General features: G+C 40.8%; 1 protein-coding gene across 2 annotated transcripts in view; it reads right to left on the bottom strand.

The window, feature by feature from the left end:
* Nucleotides 1-4,399, bottom strand: part of LOC130218204 (lethal(3)malignant brain tumor-like protein 4) — a 64,580-nt gene extending 60,181 nt beyond the window's left edge. For both annotated transcript variants that reach the window (XM_056450333.1, XM_056450332.1), the window contains exon 1: nucleotides 4,332-4,399. The gene's annotated coding sequence lies outside the window, so the exon portion shown is untranslated. The remainder of the gene's footprint in view (nucleotides 1-4,331) is intronic.
* Nucleotides 4,400-19,885: the final 15,486 nt, after the last annotated feature.

The raw sequence follows: 19,885 nt of genomic DNA on the forward strand, positions 1-19,885 counted from the left end.
GAATGCTTGATTCTTATTGGCTGATGAGCATTCTGAGGTGTGCTGTTATTTCCACATAAACACACATCTAAAGTAGTTCCGGCAGGTTTTAAGTGCATTGGAGCTAGATAAAATTATTAATTACATAAATTTATATTTATGGTTAGTTATTTATAGTACCTGTGTTATTTATTATCTCCAATTCTCATATTTTTCTGTTTACATATTAATTTTAGCTTCTTTATGTGGAACAAAGTGACTTCTGCTTTATCTCAAGTGTAGTTTTGGTTGGGAATGACTATAGTGTGGTGTATTACTGTTTATACTGCAGGTCTGCTGAATGCTTGATTCTTATTGGCTGATGGCCACTCTCAGGTGTTTGGTTATTTTCAGATAAAGGCACAGCTAAAGTAGTTCCGGCAGGTTTTGAGTGCACAGCTCCATATCCCTCTGCTGAATGATTAGAGTTATTTCACAGCTACAACAGTCAGAAATCACATCAGAAGGAGGAGGAGGAGGAGATGTGGAGGACACTAGTGCTAGATGCTTGAGGAGGACACACACCTGGGTAATATACACACACACAACAGGAGGAGATGTGGAGGACACTAGTGCTAGATGCTTGAGGAGGACACACACCTGAGTAATATACACACACACAACAGGAGGAGATGTGGAGGACACTAGTGCTAAACGCTTGAGGAGGACACACACCTGACTAATATACACACACAACAGGAGGAGATGTGGAGGACACTAGTGCTAGACGCTTGAGGAGGACAGACTAACACACTCTCAGATACAACATCTCAACAGGGGATTTACAGCTGTAGAATCCGCTGTAATTATTAAAGGAATGGACACTGCACTACACAACATCATCACCTCAGGTGTGCATTAGTTTATATATGGTCACATGAATAATTGTAACCACAGAGAATATCCATGATAATGCTCATCTATAGTGTTCACAATTCTAAACTTTTACCTCAAAATCTATTTCAGTGATGATCAACGACACACACATTCTGACAGCTCAAAACATCATCAATATTACTGTGTGCAGATAATTACTGAATATACTCATTTATATAGAAACAACAACAACATGAAACAGAAGGACAACAATTCAGCCCAAGAGTCAAAGCAGAGGAAATGAAGATATCAATACAATAATCATTACAAAACTACAGTAAATACACATCATACAAGCAAAAATGAGCAGATCAAAAACAGACATGGGTTGATTAAGAAAACTATTCTTTTTTATAATTGCGTGACAATATGAGCGATATCACGCTAAGAGTTTTCTCCCCCATTGAAGACCATTAGAAGGAAAAGTGGCTTAATAATGTATCTCAACAACAACCAAAGTTCTGTCAGTTTTTACTTGTCATTATCCCTTGTGCAGTCAGGGGTGTAGCGGACATTTTAAAAGTGGGGGGGCAGCTGTATGAGATCATATGTTCATATAATTATTAATCACCGGTTTCTAAATGATCTGTCCCTAAATGTCAGGGGGACGTATCCCCCACGTCCCCCCTGGTTGCTACACCCCTGTGCACAGTACAAATTTACCCTTTTGTTATGTTTGGGATGAAAACATCCACTCAATTTAACTGCTGTAAACAATTGTTCACATAAATCTGTTAAATCAACCTCAGTCCTGATCAAAACTACTCAATGTTTTTAAAAATACAGGACTTTAACTCTTTAATTGTCAAGTTCACATATGATGTCACTGATTTGGTTAAAAAAACACACACAAAATGACATTTTCAATATAAAAAGTAACTGTGGACTGGATTTTTTTAACCTTTCATCACAGTCTTGGACATGTGAATGATTAGTAACAACATTGGCTTTGATGCTTTGTTAGATTTTCATTTCTTCTCTCTAGTTTACTGTTGGTGTCTCCCATTGACTTCCATTATAAGCACATTTAATGATAAGTGCGCAGAGGTCACTCACACACTTTAATTTACTGTTATACTTCATATAAAAGCCAGAAACTGAGCTAATGGTGATGGTAATGGTGCCAACTGATGATCAACAGTAAAAATGACAACAGGGAAACCACCATGAATGCAGGATTAAATGCTGTCATGGCTTTGTAATTAAAAAAAACTGTAATTATAATGGAGGTCAATTGGGCAAAAACAGCACGAACATTAAATTAGGGAGAAAAAAAATACAAATGAACCAAAAACAATGCATCAATGTGATGTAGTGTGTGCATTTATATAGCCCATATATCATGTGTGGCCATACACCCAAAGCACTTCACAATCATGACGGGGGTCTCTCTCTTGGATGATGCTCCGGCAGCCACAGGACAACAGCACCAGTGCTTCACCACACACCAGCTATAGGTGGAGTGGAGAGACAGTGATAGAGCCAATTGGGTAGATGGGGATGATTGAGAGGGGATGATGGGTAAGGGCTGATGGAGGGAATTTGGTCAGGACACCAGGGTTACACCCATACTCTTTACCAGAAGCGCCATGGGATTACTAATGACCACAGAGAGTCAGGAGCTCGGTTTAACATCTCATCTGAAAGACGGCGCTCACTGACAGTATATGGTCTCCTACACTATATTGGGGTGTTACGACTCACACAAACAGCAGGTTGAGCGCCCCCTGCTGGCCTTATTAACACCACAACCAACAACAACCTAGTGTTCCCTTGTGGTCTCCCATACAGACACTGACCAGGCTCAGCCCTGCTTGGCTTCAGTGAGTAACCGCTCTGGGGCTGCAGGGTGATATGGCTCATAAACAACACTGTTTTACATGTCTAAGACTTTAATAAAAGATTAAAAAATCCAGTCCACAGTTACTTTTATATTAAAAATACATAACTGTGTGTGTTTTTTCATCAAATCAGGGACATCATTTATTAATTTGGCAATTAAAGAGTTAAAATCCTGCAATTTTCTGAGTAGTTTTGATCAGGACCGAGATGATAAACATATTTATGCAAATATATATATATATATATATATATAATCTGATGCATTTTTACAGCAGTTTAATTCAGTGGATGTTTTCATCTCGAACATAACACAAGGGTATTTATTTGTCCAGAGTGATCATTGAGTTCTTTACTAATTTCAAAGCATTTGTCACCAAAAATCATAAACACAGAACAGGTTATGGCCAAGTTAAGACTCAAAATCAGCCTAGAGCGGATGAAAACATCCGCAACAACACACAAGGGTTAACACCAACTTCTACCAAAACAATGAGTCCTGATTGCACAGCTAAAGTCACCAATATTACAGTCTTTTGACAGCAGACGGTGTTTAATCTATCATAAACATAAATAGATTTTCTAAAATTTGGTTTGTTGTCAAGTTACAATAAACCTGTCCTTACAATGGATCTGAATGGGGAGAAAACGCTCAACAGATATTGTTTAGCTCATCTATGGAATTAGGGTCTGTTTGGTTAATAACAGTGTTAATCACCAAAATTTGGGTTTTCCTGATCTGTGTTGATAGATAAAGGTAAATATGAAGGACAGGAGATTTGGAAACTACTGTTAAACTAGACTAAACAACATTTTAGCATCTGTCTTCGGGAAAACCATGTGTAATATTGATGAAGGCACTACTTTTCACCCAGAAACAGCCGATGACAGGCAAGGAAAAGCCAGAATAAAGCTGATTTCCACTGCTGCTGTTTGGGTGTTTGTTATGAAGCAGAAGAGACTCCAGCAGGTGCAGAAGAGCAGAGAGATTCACTTATGAAGAGTCGACAGTCGAAGAATGATTCAGAATCAGTTTACAGTGTTTATAACAGACTGACGAGCGAGTAAACAAACAAACAAACAAACAAACAAACAACATCCATGATGAGCGGAGGAAAATGGCGACTTCACAAACACACACACATATATATACAAACACACACATACAAAAACAAACACACACAAAAACAAACACACATATTCGTACAAAAACACACAGATACACACACACACACACACACGAAAGTGGAGCAGAAAACAGCAGAGTTTGGCTATAAAAGTGTCGCGCGCGTCATCAGCTGACGGGAAACACACACACACACACACACACACACACACACACACACACACACACACACACACACACACACACACACACACACACACACACACACACACACACACACACACACGTTCTCCATCAACACACATCAAACACACACGCACTGCTCCATCTCTGTCGACCCCAAACGCACACGTATTAGCCGAGCAGCGTAAACACACACACTCATACACACAGACACACACTCGCGTTTCCTCCGTCGAGTGTTTTAAAGGCCAGAAGTGAAGCTTTGCTGGATTTAATGACTGTTTCTTACCCGCGCGAGTTCAGGATCCATCCACCAAACGGCTGACAGCACTGAGCATAGCGCATGCGCAGAGGAGGAGTGGCACTAATGCGCATGAGCACTGCGCGTCTGCACTGTTTATACTGATTCTCAGCTCACAAACACACTCACTAGTGATAGTCAGGGGGGCAATTCTGAAGTGCTTTCCTTATGACTTTGGTGGCACAAGATGACAACCAAGTTTTTTTTTAGTTAAAAGGGACTCATGGGTGAATTTCTAGAAAGGTTGTCAAGTTGAAAAAATATTTTTTGGAAGCCATTTTAGGCCTTTTTGTTTCTTATTTGCTCAACACGACATACATACAGTAAATGTCAATATCTCTGGAGCTACAAAAACCACATCCATAATGTTGGCATCAAACGAAAGCTTACATTCATGGGATGTGTGTAAATGTTCAGAATAATAATATACATTTACAGTATAAGAGTAAATAGAGCTACAACATATACAAATCAGATTTTAAAACCAATATCAGGCTGTAAACATAAGATATTAGCTCAAAACCTTAATCCATTAGTACTCCTATATAGGTGCATGATTCCTGCCAAGTTTAAAGTTTGTAGTGTGAGACAGTGGAACACGGCACAAGTTTTAGCACACAATAATATACAACAGAGTAATGTTCAGTACATCAATTATGAATATGTATCCCCAGTAAACATGCCTACAAAACTTCATTTACCTTATAAGTAATTATAAAGGCACAGAAGCTTAAATTTAGATATTTGCCTACCTTTTTCTAGTAACATTTGGTATTGCTGTTATTTTTTTTGGTAGTATCTGACTTTTTTTTTCTTGTTTGTAGATGAACAGAATATAAATAACTTATTCTGTTCTGTGAAATTCTGTGAAAACATCTACTATGAAAACACCGTCACTTGATCAATTTATTCCAAAGCTTTCCAGAAAGAAAAACAGCGCCCCTTGTGGTACAATACTCCTTTGGTATACTGATTTTTGATTTTTGTAAATCTCATGTTTGTACATTAGTTGAATTGTTTTGCAAATCATTTCAAAATTATTAGATGATGTTCAGAAAAATAAAGGAAACACTTTGAGATAAAATCCGATTTTACCACTTTTAAGAATAGTCATGAAATGGACAAAAATAATTTTCTAAGCTGACAACCTGTCTAGAATACATATTAAGGGGTCAAATATTAACACTGGATAGGTTGTCAACTTGTACCCTGAGCTGTCCACATAAGTTACAATATCAGTTTTGGCCCCCTGACTATGATATTTATTGGTGATATTAATAGTGTTAAAGATACATGCAGTATATATATATATATATATATATATATATATATATATATATATATATATATATATATATATATATATATATATATATATATATTAGAGATGTATTAAAAAGTAATAATAATAATAATTAATACAGTAATATAAAATAGTTATTATTTGAACAGTTTGAAGTGGACAGAGAAAACTCTGTGGTAAAGTTAAAGAATCTGTTACTCATTTGTTTGTTTTGTAATGTGTTTACTGAAGACAAGGCGTAGATTTGCTTTTGATATTATTGGTGACCTAATCTGACAACAAAGCCAATCTGTGAACATTTAATAAAGAGATTAAACAATATGGTTCTACACTGTATGACATTAAAAGCTAAAATAACACACATTATGGCAATTTCATTTAGTTCATTAAATGTTTTTATTATTCTTTTGTCTATTTATTGTTTTACCCCTGCCAACTGTTTATACTTTCATTTTATACTGTTAAAATACTTTCATTTTTATTTTGATCTTTTCAAACTTGTTAAAGGATGGATGTTTGTACTGTGCACACACACATACACACACACACACACCCTATAGTGTAACTGCTGTTTTCCACATTCACCAATGATACACTTTAACAGTAATGCATATTAATGATGTGTTATTTAGTTTGTTTGTTGCAACATCTGTTTCATGACCAGATCATAATTTCAATAACACAATAATTTAATAACAAATTCATTGATTCATTTTCTTTTCTGCTTAGTCCCTTTATTAATCAGGGGTCGCCACAGTGGAATGAACCGCCAACTATTCCAGCATATGTTTCACACAGCGGATGCCCTTCCAGCTGCAACCCAGTACTGGGAAACACCCATACACACTCATTCACACACATCAATTCCCCTATAGCACATGTGTTTGGACTGTGGGGGAAACCCACGCCAACACAGGGAGAACAGGCAAACTCCACACAGAAACACACACTGACCCAGCCGAGACTTGAACCAGAGACCTTCTTGCTGTGAGGCCACAGTGCCACCCATTGCACCACCACGCTGCCTCAATAATAACTTCATATTTATAATTCCTAATACAAGTTGATCTAAAATAAGCCTTCAACTTTCCATCTTTGATGAGTTTTGTTGTTTCTGTATTTATGTCACCCTTATGAAAGGTCAGATTTCCTTTATTTTGATTTGCCAGAGCGTAGAATCAAACATATTATATTGTTATATTATACAAACTTATGTTATAATATGATATTTCATACACCATTATAATATATTATATAATGGCGCAGTGGGTAGCACAATCGTCTCACAGCAAGAAGGTCACTGGTTCGAGCCCCGGCTGGGTCAGTCAGCATTTCTCTCTTCTCCCTGCATTGGCGTGCTCTGGTTTTCCCCTCAAGTCCAAACACATGCAGGATTAGGGGAATATAGGGGAATTACATAGACGCAGTGTGTGTGTGAGTGAGTGTGTATGGATGTTTCCCAGTGATGGGTTGCAGCTGGAAAGGCATGCGCTGTGTAAAACATATGCTGGATAAGTTGGCGGTTCATTCTACTGTGGTGACCCTAAATTAATAAAGGGACTAAGGTGAAAGAAAATGAATGAATATGCGTATTGTGTCCAGCAGAGGTCAGTGTAGTCGCAGAGATGATCACTACAGTATCAGAGCTCCTCTGATTGATTATTGCTATGATCAGTGGATCTACAGGAGTTCATCACTGACTGTAAACCTCATCAATACCTGATCATTAATCATGTATCAGTGTAATATTACAGCACAGCAGAGGCTCAGATCGGCTCTATTCACCAGAACTCAGCAATTAAACAGCATGAGGATCAGGATCTGCAGGACAGTGAATAATCACAGACTCCAACACTGAGGAGAGAGATGTCTACAGATGAACAAACTCTCATTAAAGAGGTCAGTTCACTCAAACATCAACATCTGTCATCATTTACTCACTCCTGATGAGTTTCTTCCTTCTGTTAAAACACATAGGGAGATCAGAATGCTGGAAACCACTCAACATTCTTCAAAATATCTTCTTTTGTGTTCAACAGAAGATTTCTCACACACATACGCACACATCATTCCCTTACACACACACACACTGTACACACACATGCACTCTCCTTACACACAATCACTCACACATACACACATCCTTTCTCTCTCCCTTACACACACACATGCTCTCCCTTACACACACACACACAAAATCACACACAGACACTTTCTCCCTTACACACAAAATCACACACACACACACGCAAAATGACACACACAGACATACACTCTTTCTCCCTTACACACACACACACACACACACACACTCTCTCTCTAAACACACACATACGCATGCGGAGTGCTTTATTGAGTGTGTTTCTTCATCACAGAGCAGATCAGATGTGTGTGTGTGTGGAAACTTTATCTGTGTCAGGAATGAGGGGTCAAAAGTCACAATATCTCAGAACATTCCAGAATCCCGGAGCCGTGTTGATTTCTGTGCTCTAACACTCGCGCACTGACACACTACTAACACTTTACCACCCTCAAATACTACATCACATGCGGTTTATAGAGTCGACTACACATGTTTAACTCAGTTCAGTTCTATTTCAGGTCAAGTTTTAGCTCTGTTGTTGTTCAGTTTTGCTGTGTTGTTTCATTTTAACAGCGCATGCATCATTTTCAGCATTATATCACAGTTACTGCAATGTTACTAGTGTCACTGAGATCCTGTTATAGTTTTATTTAAATGAGGTAGATTAATACAGATGAATGTTTGTGTGTATTTGTCACTGATAATTATAAAGCAATAATTTAAAAAAAATGTCTAAATGAATTGTACTTTATTTTATCATTCTATATTTTTGTGGCATGGTGGCACAGTGGTTAGCACTGTGGCATCACAGTAAGAAGGTCTCTGGTTCGAGTCCTGGCTGGGTCAGTTGGTGTTTCTGTGTGGAGTTTGCATGTTCTTCCCGTGTTGGTGTGGGTTTCCTCTGGGTGCTCCGGTCATGGAGCCAGATCAGTCTCAACAATAATACATTTACAAGTCACAATTATAAAATGTAATTTGTACATTCTTAATGCAATTTATAAATGTGGAAATCCAATTTGTAAATTCAAATCACAAATCATAAATGCACAAATTTAACTCATTTCAGAAAATATTTGATCATTTTTACTTGTATTGTATCTTAAATTGTATTTAGAGTTTATGAATTGTATTTTGTGAATGTGAATTGTGCGGTGCATGTATGAGTTTTAGTTTTGCAGATGTTTTATTTTTTAAACTGAACTAGCTTCATATATGGTTTCCCCCACAGTCCAAACACATGCGCTATAGGGGAACCGATCAACTAAATTGGCTGTAGTGTATGAGTGTGAGTGAATGAGTGTGTATGGGTGTTTCTCATTACTGGGTTGCAGCTGGAAGGGCATCCGCTGCGTAAAACATGCTGAAATAGTTGGCGGTTCATTCTGCTGTGGCGACCCCTAATGAATAAAGGGACTAAGCCAAAGGTAAATGAATGAATTCAAATTGTTATTTGTATTACAAAGTTTTTAATTTAGATTAAATAAAATTAAATTTTATAAAAATACATTTATGTTTGTGTTTGTCACTGATAATTATATAGCAATAATTTTAAAAATCTCTAAATATATAGTATTTCATTTTTATCATTCTATATTTCAGTCGCTGTAGATTTCAATAGCTGTAGATGTCCTCAATATTCTTTTAGCGTCACTAATTCATTTATTTAATCATTTTAATTCATTTAAATTTTAACTGAGGTCAAATTTAAGTTCATTTGTTCTGCACTTTTACAGTTTAATTATATCATCAACACATGCAGAATTTTCAGGATTATACTACAATTTGATTAAATTAAAATCAATATTTGATTGTATTTGCCACTGATAATTCATTCATTCTGTCATGGATTGGTCAGGCTCTCACGACCCCCACTCACGAAGATCACCATCACCTGACTTCTAATGAGCACACAGCTGCATCACATTCACGAGCACCAGATAAAAGCACAGCACTCCAGTCGCTCATTGTCCGGGCTCGTCTCGACGAAAGCGGACAACTGAGCGACCACTCAGCGTAGTCATCCTCAGCTAAAACAAACGATTTACTTACCTGTTCTCTTTGTATTCCTCCTAGTCTTCCTGGTCCTCCCGAATCGTCCTGTCTTCCAGTCCTTCCAAGTCTGTGTCATCCTCTGTCAGCTGTATCTGGTGTGTGCTGTCCATCCTCGTGTATTCCTGTTACCCAGCCACGGAGGAAAAGACCCCAACATCATTCCTGATCCTCCTGGCTATCCTTCATGTGCTCCTTGTTGTCATTTAATAAACACCCTAACGTTTCCTTACCTCTGTCTCCTGTCCGCTTCATAACAGAAGCCCGGACCCATAACGACGACAACATGAGCACCCCCGATCACCTTCAAGAGCTGGTGGACCAGTTGAAGCGGATTCTACAGCCACCAGCTCCACTTTCCAACGCACCACCAGCACCGAGCACTTCCGCCTCCACAGTTTCTTCTTCGGCCCTTCCTTCCAGTCCCATGGCCCGACCAGCGCCCTACTCAGGCGGAGCGGGGGAGTGCAATGGTTTTCTGTTACAATGTTCCCTCATATTCGAAATGCAACCTTCTCTATATCCCACAGATAAGTCGAAGATCGCCTACATCGTATCTCTACTCTCTGGACCTGCACTTAAATGGGCTGAGACGATCTGGAACCAAGCCGGGCCGGTCATGAATTCCATCACTACCTTCACGGAGTATTTCAAAGAGGTGTTTGGACGTTCTGATGGGGAAGTAGCCGCTGGAGAGCAGCTGTATCATCTAAAGCAAGGTACTCTATCTACACAGGAATATGCTCTCCGGTTTCGCACTCTAGCAGCTGCAAGTGGATGGAATGAGAGATCGTTGTTGACCACGTACCGGCTCGGCTTGGAACCCACTCTCCGAATCCAACTGGCCACATTAGATGATACAATGGGTCTGGAGAGATTCATCCAACATTCTCTCCGATGTTCCGATCGTCTCCGTTCCTATCAACAGGACACCATCACCCCCTCGTCTGCACTCCTCCAATCGCCTGAGTCAACAGCCTCTCCAGAACCAGAACCCATGATAATAGAGTCTGGAAGACTGACATCAGCGGAACGACAGAGGAGGCTGACCCGGGGTCTGTGTCTATACTGCGGTGTCAGTGGACACACCCGTATGGAGTGTCCCCTTCGTCCCATTCGGACTTCAGTGAGTGTATTCAGTACGAATATTGAACAATGTAAACCACTTACTACCACCGTACAAATAACTACTGCCTCTATTTCTCTCCTTGTCACAGCCCTCATCGACTCCGGGTCAGCAGGGAACTTCATCTCCCAATCCCTCTGTCGTCAACTCCACCTCCGTACTGAGGCGTCCTCGCATATATACCAGATACAACCGATAACCCAGTGCACTCGATCTTCGACCCGTATCCATCGACAATGCGAAGACATCCTTCTTCAAGTGGGGTTGTTACATCAAGAGAGGATTCAATTTCTGGTTCTGGAGGGTGCAAATATGGACATCATTCTAGGGCGCCCGTGGCTGGTGAAGCACGATCCCATCATCTCTTGGGGCACAGGAGAGATAAAGAAATGGGGATCTGGATGTACACCTGCCTGTTTTCCAAATCTCCCTCTTCAAGGTCGGAACCCCATTTCTTTGTTTGCAACATCGGTCGAGAGCCCTCCTGAGAAGCAGTCTATCCACATTCCTAAGGAGTACAGCTCCTTTCATGATGTCTTCTGCCCCAAGAGAGCTTCCCAGCTACCGCCGCATCGGCCATGGGACTGCGCGATCGACCTAGTTCCAGATGCCCAGTTGCCAAGAGGTAGGATCTACCCGCTCTCGCTTCCAGAGAATCAGGCAATGGAAGATTACATAAGGGAGGCTCTGAGTCAGGGGTACATACGTCACTCAAAATCACCAGCCGCCTCAAGCTTCTTCTTTGTGGCCAAGAAGGACGGAGGGCTGCGTCCATGCATCGACTACAGGGTCCTAAATAACGGTACAGTAAAATACCGATATCCCCTTCCTCTGGTACCAGCCGCTTTGGAACAGCTCCGAGAAGCTAAAGTCTTCACTAAATTGGACCTCCGCAGCGCGTATAATCTGATAAGAATACGTGAGGGGGACCAATGGAAGACAGCATTCGTGACCCCTACTGGCCACTATGAATATGAGGTCATGCCTTACGGTCTGGTCAACGCCCCCTCCGTATTCCAAAACTTCATTCATGAAGTCCTCCGGGAGTTTCTTCACCACTGTGTAATAGTGTACATAGATGACATCCTCATTTACTCCCGGAGTGAGGCCGAACATCGCCAACACGTTGCGGAGGTCCTACACACATTGAGAGAACATCACCTCTACCTCAAAGCGGAGAAATGCTCATTCCACCAGAAGTCGATTCATTTCTTGGGATACATCATTGACCAACCGGTATACGTATGGATGGGAAGAAAATTGAGGCTGTTCTATCCTGGTCAGAACCCACTTCCATTAAGGAGCTCCAGAGGTTTCTTGGGTTTGCTAACTTTTATAGACGGTTTATCAAGGACTACAGCAGGATTACATCACCTCTCACTAATCTCCTCAAGGGTAAACCCAAAGGACTGGAGTGGACCAAAGAAGCAGCCGCAGCCTTCCGCCTTCTTAAGAAGGAGTTCACAAGGGCCCCACTCCTGACTCATCCTGACCCAAATCTTCCTTTCGTGGTGGAAGTGGACGCATCCACCACCGGCGTCGGGGCAGTATTATCTCAACATCATGATACACCGCCCCGACTGCATCCCTGTGCCTATTTCTCTCGGAAGTTGAGCCCGGCGGAGCAGAATTACAGCATAGGAGACAGGGAGCTTCTAGCAATCAAGCTAGCCTTGGAGGAGTGGCGTCACTGGTTGGAGGGAGCCAAACATCCGTTCCAGGTGATCACAGATCACAAAAACCTCCAATACATCAAAGAGGCCAAGAGACTATGTCCACGTCAAGCCAGATGGTCACTTTTCTTCTCACGTTTTGATTTCTCCATTTCCTATCGTCCAGGACCCAAGAATCTAAGAGCAGACGCTCTCTCTCGTTTACACGAGCATCACGATCATGAAGAACTCCCAACGAAGATTCTTCCCGAACACATCTCCATTTGTCCGATCACCTGGAACGCTCCTCCAGTCGTTGCCACTCCGGAAGCCCCTGCTCCGCCGGGATGCCCTCCTCATCGGCAGTTCATACCACCTGAACACCGGGTAGATCTGATCCACTCCTTACATACCTCGCTAGGCACTGGACATCCAGGGATCAACAATACTCTCTCGCTAGTATCCCAACGATTCTGGTGGCCAAACATGGCAAGGGATGTGAGGCAATATGTTCAGGGCTGTAAGGACTGTGCCCAATCCAAGAGCCCACGTCATCTACCCGCTGGAAAGCTCCATCCCTTGCCGATTCCGAACCGTCCCTGGTCACACCTAGGAGTGGACTTTATCACTGACCTCCCTTCGTCAGAAGGTAATACCTGTATTCTAGTCATAGTAGATAGATTCTCAAAGTTTGTCAAACTAATCCCTCTGAAAGGTCTTCCCACAGCCTTTGAAACTGCCGACAATATCTTTAATCAAGTCTTCAGGTCATTTGGTATTCCAGAAGATATTGTGTCGGACAGAGGTCCACAGTTCATCTCACGTCTATGGAAAGCCTTCTTCAAGCTCCTAGGTGTGGCCGTCAGCCTCTCTTCTGGATATCATCCCCAAACCAACGGGCAGACAGAGAGGAAGATTCAGGAGGTGGGACGGTTCCTGAGGACCTTCTGCAGTGGTCACCAGAACTCCTGGAGCCAGTATTTGGGCTGGGCAGAATATGCCCAAAATTCACTGCGGCAACCCTCCACCGGACTCACGCCATTCCAGTGCGTCCTGGGCTTCCAACCACCGCTCTTTCCCTGGGATGGCGAACCATCTGATGTCCCCGCAGTGGATCACTGGTTCCGGGAGAGCGAGAGAGTCTGGGACGAGGCTCATCAACATCTGCAGAGGGCAGTCCGTCGAAGCAAGGTAACCGCCGATAGGAGAAGGTCTGAAGAACCCAGATACACACCCGGACAAAAGGTGTGGCTATCCACCCGGGACATACGCATGCGACTGCCCTCTCGCAAGTTAAGTCCCCGATTTGTTGGTCCCTTCACCATCGTGGAACAGGTTAACCCCGTCACCTACAAACTACAATTACCCTCTCACTACCGTATTCACCCTACATTCCACGTATCACTCCTGAAACCCTATCACGATCCTGTTCTTCCCTCCACAGAGCCTGACCACGAAGAGGAACCCCCTCCTCCACTGCTCCTAGAAGAAGGAGCCGTCTACGCAGTGAAGGAGATCTTGCGTTCCCGACGTCGTGGTGGCCAGTTGGAGTACCTGGTGGACTGGGAAGGGTACGGCCCCGAAGAAAGGACATGGGTTCCCAGAGCTGATATTCTCGATCCTAGTCTCATGGTGGAGTTTCATGAGAGCCACCCTGAGTTCCCAGCGCCTAGAGGCAGAGGGAGACCACCACGGCGTCGGAGGTGTCGGCCCTCAGGAGCGGGCCCTGGGGAGGGGGGTACTGTCATGGATTGGTCAGGCTCTCACGACCCCCACTCACGAAGATCACCATCACCTGACTTCTAATGAGCACACAGCTGCATCACATTCACGAGCACCAGATAAAAGCACAGCACTCCAGTCGCTCATTGTCCGGGCTCGTCTCGACGAAAGCGGACAACTGAGCGACCACTCAGCGTAGTCATCCTCAGCTAAAACAAACGATTTACTTACCTGTTCTCTTTGTATTCCTCCTAGTCTTCCTGGTCCTCCCGAATCGTCCTGTCTTCCAGTCCTTCCAAGTCTGTGTCATCCTCTGTCAGCTGTATCTGGTGTGTGCTGTCCATCCTCGTGTATTCCTGTTACCCAGCCACGGAGGAAAAGACCCCAACATCATTCCTGATCCTCCTGGCTATCCTTCATGTGCTCCTTGTTGTCATTTAATAAACACCCTAACGTTTCCTTACCTCTGTCTCCTGTCCGCTTCATAACACATTCATTCATTTTCCTTCGACTTACTCCCTTTATCCATCAGGGGTCGCCACAGAGGAATGAACCGCCAACTAGTCCATGTTTTACACAGCGGATGCCCTTCCAGCTGCAACCCAATACTGGGAAACACCCATACACACATACACTATGGCCAGTTTAGTTCCTCAATTCCCCTATAGCGCATGTGTTTGGACTGTGGGGGAAACGGTGGAAACCCACACCAACACGGGGAGAACATGCAAACTCCACACAGAAACACCAATTGACCCAGCCTAGACTCGAACCAGTGACCTTCTTGCTGTGAGGCGACAGCACTACCTACTGCCACTGCATTGCCCGTGTAAATATATTATATTTATTTTGTATCATTCTATATTTGTTACTATATTTTCTGCTTTTAAGTCACACACACACACACACACACACACACACACACACACACACACACACACACACACACACACACACACAGTTGATGTGTTTCCAGTCAGATTCCTCCTTCATTCTCTTCAGCTCTTTGTTTCCTGGTTCCTTTCCTTTATTTCAGAGGAGTTTCTTCAGTTCTCTGCACGTCAGTCGTCTCTGTGGAGAAATTGAGGATGTAAATTAGTCGACAGGTGAGTTTCCGGAAATCTGATAGTGAAGCTAAATAAAGAAATAAAGACGCGCAGGAACATGAACAACTCCAACCTGTGAGCGAAGCTAGAGACTCTGAAGAAACTTTACACTGCTCTGGAGAAACACTGAGGCGATCACGACATTCACTACTGATAATACAAATGATGATAATAAAAATAGAGTTAATAATAATAATCAAGGATGATGATCATAAAAATAATAGAAGTGAGAATAATAATACAACTAATAATAATTATAAAATGTTAATATTAACAATAATAATAATAGTGATAATAATAATAATATGAATAATAATATATTTAATTTGTGTTTTTCTTAAACTAAACTAGTAAGAATATTATTATACTAAAATATGGGTAACACTTTACAACAAAGCGTGTGTGTAATTGCATGTTTGTTTGGTTTCTGTGTGTGTATATATGTACATGTATTTGTGTGTACATATGTTGCGTGATTGTGTGTGTGTGTATGTATATGTGTGATTGTATTTGTATGTGCATATACTGTATGTATGTGTGTCAATGTGTATATGTATGTGTCGCATATATATATATGTGTGTGTATATATTAGTGTATATATGTATGTATATGTCTGTGTATTTGTGTGTGTATATATATGTGCACGTTTATTTATGTGTGCTTCTGTGTGTATATGTATGTGTGTGTGCATATATATATATATATATATATATATATATATATTTATATATGTGTGTGTGTGAGATTGTTTTTGTGTGTGTATATATATGTATATGTGTGTGTCTGTGTATTTATATATATATATGTGTGTGTGTATATATGTATATGTGTGTGCGAGTGTTAGTGTATATACATATATGTGTGTATATATGTATGTGTGATTGTGTGTGTATACATGTGTGCATGTGAATATAGTATATGTATATGTGTGAGTGTATGTCTGTGTATTTGTGTGTGTGATTGTGCACATGTGTGTGTGTATGTTTGTATATATATACATTAAGTAAGTATATGTATGAGGTAAATACGTGAGTGTGTGTATATATGTATATGTGTGTGTATATATATATATATATATATACAGTAAGTATGTGTGTGTGTATATATATATATGTGTAGTAAATACGTGCGTGTGTATATATGTGTGTGTATATATCTGTTTGATTGCATGTGTATACATGTGTGTGTGTGAACATGCATATGTGTGAGTGTGTGTCTGTGTATTTGTGTGATTGTGTATATGTGTGGGTGTAATGTGTATATATATTTATATATGTGTGTGTGTGTGTGTATATATGTGTGATTGCGTGTGTATACAAGTGTGCGTGTGAATATATGTATATGTGATTGTGTGTGTGTGTGATTGTGTGTGTGTTGGCTGGTCAGACGGGACTTTCTGCAGGATCTATATTGAGTGTCATCAGATCTCCAGCAGAATCAGTCGTCCTGAAACAGGAAGTGACAGAAATCAATCCTCATCTGCTGGATTATTCATGAGCGTCTGTGAGCTCATTATTCAGCAGCACTTTCTGTTTCTGCCTCCACAACTGAACAACCTGACATTAATACACAATAAACACACAGGCAACACAAAACACAACACAAATGCACACTGATTAATGTCGATCGACCAGCTTGATGGATCAACTGAACATCTAATATTGACATCATAAAAATCCTGTAATGGAGTTTTGATGCTAATGTTAACACTGCAAATCTGCTGTCAGAGAGTTTCTCTCATTTCTAATCTAAACATCTCAAAACTCTTAAATCAAGAAGCATTTCTAGACAAAAGACATCATTTTCAAAACATTTCATCTTGTTTTCAGAAATTATGAGTCAAAATTAAAAGAGTTTTTCCTTAAAACAAGCAAAATAATCTTGTTTTTGCTTTAAATTTAATTTATTTGACTTTCCCCCAGGGGCGACACAGTGGCTCAGTGGTTAGAACTGTGGCCTCACAGCATGAAGGTCTCTGGTTTGAGTCCCAGCTGGGTCAGTGTGTGTTTCTGTGTGGAGTTTGCATGTTCTCCCCGTGTTGGCGTGGGTTTCCTCCGGGTGCTCCGGTTTCCCCCACAGTCCAAACACATGCGCTATAGGGGAATTGATCAACTAAACTGGCCGTAGTGTATGAGTGTGTGTGAATGAGTGTGTATGGGTGTTTCCAAGTACTGGGTTGCAGCTTGAAGGGCATCCGCTGTGTAAAACATAAAACATATGCTGGAATAGTTGGCGGTTCATTCCGCTGTGGTGACCCCAGATGAATAAAGGGTCTATATCTAAGAAAATGACTGACTGACCTCATTGGCAGGTTATTTAACCTTTTATTTCATGAAATGTTCTCCTGTTATTGAAGTGTTGCAGGAGTTCCCTTTATTCCACTCTCACACACACACACACACAGCCCTAGAGTTTATAGCGCTGCAGAAGACGTGATGTTTGCTCTGTCAGTGTGTGAGGAACTCAGTTATTCTGACAGCAGGATTATTCTGTAAATGAGGAGCGGATCAATAAAACCACACACACACACACACACACACACACTCACAGACAAACAGAATCAATGGTGTGGTGAATTATCCTGAAGATGTCTGAGTTACACAACTTTTATACACACTCATTAAAGGTTTTATTAACGTCTCCTTTCTCTGTGCTGGAATGTTTGCTTTTAGTTTTAGTTTAGTTTTATTCATTCACACACACACACACACACACACACACACACACACACACACACACACACACGCGCGCACACACACACACACACACACACACACATATATAGAACATTTCACACAGAGTCAACCAGAACATTACAGCAAATTAAACAATAGCAATGAAATAAAAACTAAAATAACACACACACACACACACACTGTTGGAATCCAAGTAAATTTTCATTTATATATGAGCAATGTCAGCATTATGGATGAGACATTTACAGTAAAAACTCAAACGATAAATTGACAGAGAAAGTCTGTTAACATTATACTGAAACATCTGGTTATTTTTTCCAGAACAACTTACCACAGAATTAAGGGACCAGAAAAAGATCAATCTGTGATCATGTTTTGTACTTTAAATGAGGAAAATAAACATGCGTTATGGATGTGACTAAAAAAGTGTGTGAGTTTACAGTCTACAACACACTTTGTAGGAATTCTGTGAATTAAACCGCACAACCCAAATGAAATGATGCTAATCTGAAGGAGAAGAGTCACTCACTATAGAACAAACATGATTGATTATATTTAATTGAATATTTTCACATTTCTGAGATGTGTTATGAATGAGACTGATGTGAAAATGCCACTTGTGTGACTTTGTCAATATTTTAATCTATTATATTTGATTAGAGACAGTTTTGAGTATTTCTATACTGCAAAACACTTGTTTACACACACAAAAACAAGTTCCTGTATTTTGGTGAAATGTCTGTTTTTTCATGGTAAGGTTGACATTTGCATGGAATTACTCTTATATTTATTTATTTAACCTGATAAAAACTCTTTGAGATCAAACATCTCATTTACAAGGGTGACCTGGCCAAGAGATCCACAACACACGACTTAGAATATTATTAAAATAATATTAATAATGAATAAACGTAAAGATAATATTAAATACAGTTTAGTTATTCAGATATACCACATTACAATATCATTCATGTGTCAGATGTTCATCCTCATGATTCCTGTTACTAAACACACTTAAATAAGAGGGAAAGGAAGTAAACATTCAAATTATATATATAAATCTATACACATAGACAGATATAGATGATTTAAGTGTGATATGTGCATTGTGGACTGCTTTAACTCATTCATTTATTTATTTTTTTGGTTTAGTCCCTTTCTGGTGTCGCCACAGCGGAATGAACCGCTAATTTATCCAGCATATGTTTTACACAGCGGATGCCCTTTCAGCTGCAACCCAGTACTGAGAAACATCCATAAACACTGGAGAAACCGGAGCACCAGGAGGAAACCCACACCAACACGGGGAGAGCATGCAAACTCCACACAGAAACACCAACTGACCCAGCTGGGACTCAAACCAGAGACCTTCTTACTGTGAGGTGATTGTGCTACCCATTGCACTGTTTTAACTGTATAATATAAATAAAAACATGTATTCACAGATAAGTGTCTTTATAGGAGACAGAAAGCATAACTATATTCCTGTACTGGACTGTTTATGACTATAAAACAGGCAGAAACTGATGATCGAGCTCTTCAAGTAGAGGTTTGATCATATTGATCGCTACCAATAACCGTAAATAATCATCATTAGATCGAAAGAGAGAGTTTTATGCTCTATTAGCGCTGTTAGAGCAGAGCGCAGATTAAACATGTTGATTTATGCACACCCCCGCGCGATGATTGGACGCGGCCATCGAAGCCCCGCCCCCGCCCGGCTGGAGTTTCATGGCAGTCCAATCTCATACACACTCGCGTGAATCCGCGCAGAAACACACACACACATACACATACACACACA

The sequence above is a fragment of the Danio aesculapii genome, chromosome 24 (assembly GCF_903798145.1).
Source record: "Danio aesculapii chromosome 24, fDanAes4.1, whole genome shotgun sequence".
Lineage (NCBI taxonomy): Eukaryota > Metazoa > Chordata > Actinopteri > Cypriniformes > Danionidae > Danio > Danio aesculapii.